Below are 9,658 nucleotides of genomic sequence, written 5' to 3' on the forward strand. Positions count from 1 at the left end.
GAGAAAATTTTTAAATTTTGACTCAAAATGCTCAACCATCAGAGAGAACATGAAAATACTTTTCTCTTCAATATATTTTTTAAAAGTTCTTGAATTTTAAGGCAGTTCCCCGAAATTCTGGAGCCCAATTCACAGTCTTTGAGTGCTCGGGTTTGGCAATACATGACTTTTAATTTGCCCCCACACAAGTTGATGCAACCAAGCCATGAAAAAGGGCTGAATACATCTTGTTCTAAGGGTCTGCCAAACCTTTGTTTGCTGACAAGAGAAGCGTTTTGGAAAGACCTGAGACGCACTGCAGATTTCTTTGCCAGCTTTAAAAAAATCCAAGTTGCACCTCTGTATTCCAGGCCACACAGACTGAAATCATTCTGAGATGGAGGTTACTCAGGAAAGAATGTCCTCATATACTTTTGTTAAAGCACTGAAATCCAAATGCGATACTGATTCTTTACATTATAAGTCAATGTTACAAGAAAAAGTAATTCTGTGAGTGTGCATGGTAATAACAACAGATTGTACTAGTCTGTTCAGGAAGAAACACTTGTAGGTTAACTTCTTGATCGTATTGAGAAATTATTTAAGAAACACTGTAAAAGCTGTTTACACTTTCCATGTATTATACATAAATATTTGTTTATGGAGCAACTGTGTGGTGCTTTGCCTTTGTCAGCAACTGGAAATTGTTACTAATAAATACATTCAGGGTTATAAATGCTATAACCCCTAACTGACTCCATGTAGTACTTTCCAAGAAATTGCAAAGTGAGAACTCTGGCATGGGCTTCAAGGAAAAGTTATGCTGAGATACACAAAAGTATTCTGTGAGAAACTTAAGTGCTTTCCATAGTCCCTATTACTCTCTGTGTCCACAGCCATGCAGAGAAGAATCTATATTTTAACAAAGGTGTGGTTACAGTGTCAGCCAGAAGTTTAAGCCCATTCTTAAAATTAGACCTACCCCCTACAGTACAATATGGTATCATATCATTTGTTTTGTCTCTGTCATTCAGTTGAAACTAGTCCCTTCGGTCTTCTTTCCATTTAATGAAGTCCCTGAACTGACAAGCTCTGTAGACACTACTGTCATATAAATACTCATACTAGTCCCAAATTTTCTCCTCCCATTATATTTCCATCTTTGACTCTCTGGCACTTGGTTCACTACAAATAATCTTTAATTCCTGTTAATACACATCACATAAGGAGCAGAAAGTCTGAAGCGTGTGTTTGAGATATGTTAGCAATCATTTTAAAGATTTAAGTGTGAGCCAAAATAGAGCATAATCAGAAAAAAATCATTTTTTGTTTTCAGGATAACAATTTTGTATTTTGGCCAGCTATTTGGTTACTAGCACAAGGGGCTAAGGAATTAGCTTGTTTGTGTAGTGCCAAGACATCAGATCTTACCACGTTATCTTGCTTGTTGAAAGACCAGTGGTATAGAGAAACCTTGTGTATCAAGACAGACAAATCAGCTCAAGAAAGCATGCTGGGCATTCTGATGTCCTCCTTCAATGAGCACCATTCCCAAATTCCAAAAGTTATTCCAGAGAAATTAGTATAGTATTTGGCCCATTGTTAGAATACTGTGCTTAGCAATCTCTAGCATAGAACAATACCCAGTGGATTTTGTGGGTTCAGCTTTCTACAAAACTATTTCTTTCCTTAATACAAAAATGGACAAAAAAGAAGAAAACACACAGGCATGGGAAAGTAAGTTAGACAGGAAATAAGTCTGTATTCACATTTGTTTTCCAGAAGAAAAGTATCTTTGAAAAAAAAATACTTAAAAAGCTGAACATTTTAGCTTAATTTTAATTAGTATTTATTCAGAGTCCTGTGGGAAAGAATGAATGCCATATAACAAATCTGAAAGACCTGATATCCTGAAACTCGTTGATTAAAGTAAGAGCTGAAAACATGGGAATTGAGAGTCCTTTCCTATTTTTTAATTTGTACATTTATTCTAGGCCACAATTTGATAATAGTTAAGTAAAACATTAGGTTTATTATGAATTAGTAAAACAATTCATGTCACGTCAGAATTCCTACGCAGAGTTATGTTTAAGGCTCTGGAAGAGATGAACCTCTTCTGCTTTAACCATCGTGTGTGTGGTCAGCATGCTTGCAGTATATAGTTATCTCTTTTATACCAATAGCCACAGTTTTGTTGTAAAGTAGATTTTTCTAGTTCACATCTACATGATCTATAAATGCAAATGCAGTGATTATAGTAGACAGGCCTCTGCTAACTTCACCTATAAATAGAAAAGCAGTTTCACAGTAGTTCTGTGTTAAACTATATAATTTAGAAAACTCAAGAAACAAATGACAGTTCATAGAGTGTGGGTGCAATGTAATTAATTGATATTCATTTCATACTTGCAATACATGATGAAAACTAAAAGAATTCAGAACGTTCAAAACTAAAAGGATACAAGAAATAAGAGTGGTCCAATGAAGTCATAAAAAGAAAGAAAAAAAAAGCATATTAACTGACTATATATGAGAATAAAAACTAATACTGTTAAATTCATACAAAGTTCTTATTAGTTTCTTATTAGTAGGTAGATCAAGCCCTAGAACTTTAGAAAGTCCTCCAGTGACAAAACATTCGTTTTTTCCTCTCCACCACATAAGTCCCCAAAAGACTTCTCAAGTTTCAGAAATCACATTCACCAACCACTATCATCAAAGGAAAGGTGGAGAAATTCTCCCTAGTCACTACCTCTTTAAGTTCAGAAGGGAGTTTATCATCTCCAACAGTGAGATATCATCTCCAACAGATGATAAACAGGGAGCTCCCTCTTGGCAAAACTCTCTCATTACTAAAATCTTACCTGCAACACCATATCATTTAAGAATTATATCTCTTAAGAATTATCATCCCTACCACTCAAAATCTTTTTTCTTCCTTACATTGCACCAGATGGGAGGGTGCTGTTCAGTGCTGGCTATGGTTTGGAGCCCCAGTGCCATAAACTGGAGTTTTGGCTTAAATTTCCAGAACTCAGTCTTATCTATACTGTCAGGTGCTGATAATGTACAAAATAATTTCTGCTTTTTTGTTTGTTTGTTTTGTTTTGCACAAGCCAAAGCGTGCAAAGGGATTAAGTAGTGTGACTAGATCAAGTAAAGTGAAGGAAGAGTACTATGCACACACACTCCAAACAGACCGTTACATTTCTGAGCAGTCTACACAGTAGACTTTCTGGCTGGGAAGGGTTACAGCACGAATCCTACTATGTTGTTCATGAAAAGAGTGCAGGTGAAAAAAACAGGTTTCTCTGTATCACTCTCCAGTATATATCTGAAAAGAAAAGAAGAACAATTCCAGTGAGGATCTGCTTTATGGAATGTAGCAATGCTAACAAGATATTACTGAAATGGTGCCTAAGCATTTTTGATGCTTAGTGGGACTTTTTTTTTTTTTTTTTTCTAGTTATGGGTTTGTCAGTAAGATGGTGGAACTATAAAGCTCAAACTATTTGCTGAAAATTTTCAATATTTTTAAAAATAAGAGACATTTTCTGTGTGTAGGAAACTATTTGATACATATTTCCATTCAAACAGACTTCAGCTTTGAAAACAACATAATTATCAGCCTAGCATCCTATTCTCCAAGCCTGTAGCAGACTGAAAGGGTGGAGATAGTGAGTTACTCTTTTATTGCTCAAAATTAACTTCTCCACCTAATTTTGCACAAGTAGCTGAGAATAATTTTGCAAAGCCAATTTCCTTCCAATTTTCCTTTTCTAAACACATTTGTATTAGCTTGACTCTCAGATAATGTCTCAGTTTCAGGAAGAACATACATCTCTCACTTAAATCATTCTAACTCCCTCTCAGTGAGCCTCCTGTGTGAATAATAAAATCAACTTTCTTCTATCCTGGACAGGATGCCTTATTAATTGATTCCTAACTTTCAAATGTTTTTTGAACACACCTACGTTTCACACTGAATGCAAGCCCCCATATGCCTATCTTTATTGCCTTCTAGGGTAATTAGGTTTTAAATTCACACAAACTGACAACTTCCCAGGTTTTCCAATATCAGCTGTTTCAGGATTCCTATCAAGATTTTTTTTTTTTTAATTTTATTGCTTTGATTTATATCACTCCAAAGGTCTGCAGTTTTCCTTATCCTATTTCCTTCCAGCAGCTGTTAGCTACCTTTGATCTGGGAACATAACTTGATAGACTAGGTTGCAGTGTTCTGGTTCCTCTCTCCTGGTACCAAAGGGGTCAGCCATCCACATGCACTTACTTCTTAAATACCCAAAGGTAAATAGCCATAATTTTGACAGTCACTGCATGTACTATCTTTCTGCTCTTCAGCCTTTGGTAAAACTTTTAGATAATATTATTTTCCAATTAAAATAAAAGAATATTTTCCTACTGATGTAACAATGCCCAAAATTAATTTTCTAAGTTACTGTCACAAAACAGGGTTTTTTTGTATTTCACACTAAGAATCCAGACCTTCTTGAACACAGAAGAGAGAGAAACAAATTTTTTAAGCTCAAGATCTAATTTGTGAATATAGGAGGGTTTATTTTGTTTGTTTGTTTTTTATACAGTCAACTGTGACCACAAATGTACAGATGTGAGAAGAGAGATCAAGAGTCAAATTTTAGTGTGACACTACACACAATTAGTTTAGTGTGTCACACAATTTAGTGTGACACTACACACATTACAACACTGTCCTTTGGGATATATCGATCAATCCTAGCTGTGAAACTAGACTCCTGAAGAACAGGTTTATACCTGTTCTTTGAAGCAATCCTGTCCTGACCACATCTCCTTTTTACTTTCCTTTCTTTGTTAGACTAAAACAGAAGTTATTCTTTTCCCATTCATATTCAGTTGCCTCTTGTACAATATATTTATTTCTTGTCTTTCATGTTTGCATAAGAATCCTGTAGCACTCAAGTACACACATTGAAAAATAAAGATTAATCACATAAACTGAAAACTCAGAAGAAAAGAATCAACTGAGCTGAAAATGTTTAAAGTCCTGCAAGGGTTTAAAAGGTTACAAGTTGAAAGGACAAGGGTTTCTGAAAGCAGACTTATGAGTAAACAACCTTACCATGACCTCATGCTCATATAAGGAGTGAAGAGGAGGAGATGGACCCGTCAGGCAGGAAGTTACAAGAAATCTGCTGAGCTAAAAAACAGCAGAGAAAATAATATATGAATGTCTGCAGTTGAATCTGAAGAGGAGGAATCTCCAAGGACTAACTGGATAGAAGAAACTGCATTACAACATTTTCCTGGCCTATAAGCCTCAGTGAGGAAGTAAGCAGAGCCCAGACCCAGTGCCAGATCACCGGGATTCACTGAAGCTTTCTGCCTGCCAGAACATCCTCCAAATTGAGCAAGAGGGAACAGAGGCAACAATGACCCTTTTTTTCATAATCTTTGTTAACTAGGAGCTGTAAAGCAGCAAGACCTAGGGACTGACCTGGAGATGGTCCACGTGAATCTGCTGAGCTGTCCACAGGAAGAAAATTCCCAGAACAATGCACAAGAGGGCCGAGCTGAAAAGGATTTGGATGGCTATCTAAACACAGAGAATGAGGTTCAACTCTCCTACTAGACAGGATACCCAGTAATGTTTGAAAGGAATTTCTGCAAACTGACCTTATTATTTTTCTAGCGTCAGAAAACATGCCAGGTACCTAACAAGTGAGGAGACAATACCAGTTCAAAGAGCATCTGACCTTAATATAATGTGACACCAGAAGCAACGATTGTAGAGAGAAAAGATTGGAATGGAAATCTGTACCTATTTATATTCAACCTAACTGGAAAAGGGGGCCAAAGAGCTACTGAGGAAATGTGGTTAACTGGGAAAACACTATGCTGAAGTCAAAAGGAAGTATGAGAGCCAGTTTAAGAAAGAACAGGAGTTATAAGTGAGTAAAAAGCCTGAAAAGGAAAAAAATGTTGTTGCAAGAAGCCAGAAGGTGTTTATTTTAGAGAAAAAGCAAGAAGCCAGGGCACAGAAATCCAGTAACAAATCCAGTTACTGTTTTAAGATGCAGAGTCCCATGATGTATGAACTTGTAAATAATTAATATAATTAAATAAACTCAACATTCTTGGAGCAATGGATTGCTTTCATATGGTGACCCAGACACATAGAAGTACATGTAACAAATTCTGACCAGAGAAATGTATAGGTTCATGTCATCCACTCCTTCAATTTCAGACAGGTATTATACTAGAAGGACTCATCCAAAATACTTGCAATGCATATATGCCTGTGCTTTCCAAGCTGAAAAAAAAAATAAAGAAATAAGAAAAAAAGAAACACAGGCAAACAGAAAACAAAACAAACAAACAAACAAAAATAACGCACAAAACACTTTTGTGTTTTTTGTTTTCTCAGATAATTTAAACTTGTGAAAGAAAAAATTAGAACTGACAGAAGACAGCGTGGGAGCATACAGGCGTTTCACACTACATACCTTAGCCTACTGACTTAGGATCCTGTCTTCCTCCCTGATATTTCCACATTAAGTAGAGAAGGGCAGGCAATCCTCAGGCAAATCACTAGTGATCACTAGACGAGTCTGCATCCTCCACTGAGTACATATAAGGAGTTTGGAAGGGCAGGTCTTCCAGGGTGGATGCTTCAGTTGAGTGTCCACTGTCAGACAGCATGACTATTCCCAGATGATCCCTCATCCTAGTGGTTCAGAGACTAAGGTAGGACAAGGTTTCAGGAGTCAACTTTCTATATACCTTTATTTCCCAGACTTTTGTCTTTATTTTATACTATAACTATGAGGAAGATTCCTACACATAGAGACTACATAAGGTCAGCATTTATGTCCTGCAAATGAGTCCCTTAAAAATTCTCCTGTGCTCTTGAATCAGTTTATAGAAATATTTGTTCCACATGAACATTTGCCTCGCCATACTTGTCCCAGCTTGTTATTTATTTCTTTGTTCAAAGGCTTGGCTTCTCATTTCACAGCAATTGTTAATATAAAATATAAATATAAAAGCTACAGGATGTATGATGTATAATTACTTCCCATACTTGAGCTGGCAGGTTTCTTCCCCCACACACAGTCATGGCACTCATTTCACAGAGATAAAGAGAAAAATCATCTTCCTGGAACATTGTAAATGTCACTGAAGCCAGTCAGCGAGACAGAAGAGCTGGTATGAGATTAGAGTGTAAATAATAACCTCACAAAGGTGAAGCACATGGAAGCTGAATGATGGACATTCACAGGAGCAAGTTCATAGACGCCCAGCAGGATGCAAGTGGGTCATCAGGTTGGTACAGAATACAAAGGGAGTAATGTATGTGCACACGTACACATGTGTTTGTTTACTGTAGATGAAGGAACAGAGTGAACTCAAAGCTCTATAATTCAAAATAAAATGAGCTGAATTCATAACACTTATTTGTGTGGCAGTCTTTACTGCACATATCATTTCTGCGATGGTCTGGGCTCCAGATGGCTGGATAATGAGAGCCCACTGGCCTGTCCTTGCCGAGGTTCCCAAGTCTCTTCTCACACATGTTAACGTAGGGAGCTGCAGCTGCTGTGCCAGTAGGCACACAAAAGTATGGGCTATATATATATGTTTGAAACAAGTGCAACCTCTGTAAATTACACCATCAAGGGCAGGTATGAATGCTATAGCAAAGACTGGACTAACCTTCTTGATGGAGAGGACTTCCATTACAGGGAGGGACTTTCTTAAAAGAAGCATTTCACTGTTAGACTAAGAGAATTGTGTTACAGTTCACAAGAAAATTACAATCTAAATTTCAATCATTTGTTCTCTATGAATTGCCAATAGTTGACTGCTCAGCAGTCAAAACTATGGGGAACAACCATAAAAACAGCATATCAGTACTTGGGTACTTTAACCCCATTCATTCTTTTTCAAAAGTGCTGTCAGGCTGTTGGCTCTGCTACAAAAATAGTATGAGCTATGGAAAGACATGTGAAATCAAGCCTGAAGCAGCATTTAAAGGGAAACAGACTATACAAAGTATTAAGGCTTGTGGTGGTGATGGAGGCATACATGTGCAAATTCTGAGTCTATTGGCTAGCACAGAGAAGAGATTTTCTGGAGGCAAAATAAATGCCAGTCCTATTATTAATATTAGTAATTAATTCTGGATCATCCTTTGTGCTGGCTCCACCTATCATTCACACTTCATGGGTTGTTCAATTAAAAACACCAAAAACTGCCAGGTTTATAATGTTAAAAGTGAACAGTTGTTATTAAAATAGAAAATAACAGCAACTCATATCATCAGACCACCATAACATTGCACAGCTTGGCACAAGTCTTGAAGTCTCTGCTCTACTGAGGCCCAGTCCAGACCACACACAGAGCCTGAAATAGAATATAAATAATAAATAATAATATTTTTTTGAAAATGATAAAAATAAGATGGTTTGTCTTAATCAGAATTTGCAATATAACCATCTGCTTTGCCTAATCTGGAAGTGACAGAGCTGATCAAATATGAACTTTCCATCCCAGGGGAAATTCTGATACTTACTTTTATAATTAACTGCAGCAGAAGTTTAAAATTTCTCTTTATTCTTTTTCATCTTTTTCAGCTGAATTATTTCAATATCCCTGAATCAATGTATTTTATCTGATCTGTCAAATCCAAACTGAAATAAAAGGATCTATTCTCTCTGCTAACAGGGATCCTTAGGGACTGACTGCCAGGCTGCATGGAAAACATAGTCCAGATGCAAAGCATCTTTTCTATTGGGAAGAAGAGAGCATGAAAGATCCAAACAATTTCTATATGTCTTTGTTAAGCTTAGGCTGAGACAGAAATTAAACACCAATTTACCTGAAATATTTCCATCTCCTAAGGAATTTTCACACACACAAAAAAAAAAAAAAAAAAAAAAAAGCTTTCCTGTTAAAATTTTGTATTTTGATAAATCCACACTTACTGATGTGCAAAACCCTGTCCAAATTTAATCACCTCACAAGTTAAAATTACCGTCAATTCTATATAAATGTAAATAACAGATGTTTTAAAACGTGTACACATATCTAACAACATCAAAAAAAATACAATAAAAAACTAATGCTGGCAATTTCAAAATCAAGTATGCAACAGTTAAATCTGCAAATCAAGTATGTCTTTTCAATTGTATTACAGTTCTCTTATGCTTGTACATTAAGATACAATCTTTAATTACACAAATGTTTAGTATTTTTTCCACAGACCCCCCTGTTTCATTCAGTGCATGGAGAGAAGGTGATGCAGAAATGAATCAGTGTTCTGCAGTGAATGAGCCCATTGTCTGTCAGTCCCTTGCCTCACTCACTGCACAGCTTAGAAGGTGTCCAGTAAATGAGGCAAAGGGCTGCAGGAAGCGGATTGTTCATCCTGTGCTCAGTGTGCCTACTAAAAGTGTGTCTACAATTACGACATTAAACATACTAATTGCAGTTCTCATGCACAACTAGCCCAAGCTGATGTTATCTATAAAAACAAATGATTGTTTTCTAACTTTTGAAGAGCTAAATTTGCAATGTTCATTTATACACAGATCAGTAGGACTTCTGCACTTGATATCAGACTTCATCTGGCTCAAGCTTTCTGCAGAGAAAGAGACCATTCACCGAGAAACTTTAATTC

At 36.5% G+C, this 9,658-nt stretch overlaps 1 long non-coding RNA gene across 5 annotated transcripts; it reads right to left on the reverse strand.

The window, feature by feature from the left end:
* Positions 1-1,491: 1,491 nt before the first annotated feature.
* On the reverse strand, positions 1,492-6,717 carry LOC308191237. 5 transcript variants are annotated; one of them, XR_013947833.1, is made up of 5 exons: positions 6,483-6,717; positions 6,180-6,289; positions 5,474-5,549; positions 5,099-5,176; positions 1,492-3,313 (listed from the first exon to the last, which is right to left on the reverse strand). It is a non-coding gene; the product is annotated as an uncharacterized lncRNA (long non-coding RNA). The 5 variants fall into 5 exon arrangements; XR_013947832.1 differs by lacking the exon at positions 5,474-5,549; XR_013947834.1 differs by having other exon boundaries at positions 5,474-6,289.
* Between the last annotated feature and the right edge of the window lie 2,941 nt (positions 6,718-9,658).

This window comes from Anser brachyrhynchus, assembly GCF_964034855.1.
Source record: "Anser brachyrhynchus genome assembly, chromosome: 2".
Classification (NCBI taxonomy): domain Eukaryota; kingdom Metazoa; phylum Chordata; class Aves; order Anseriformes; family Anatidae; genus Anser; species Anser brachyrhynchus.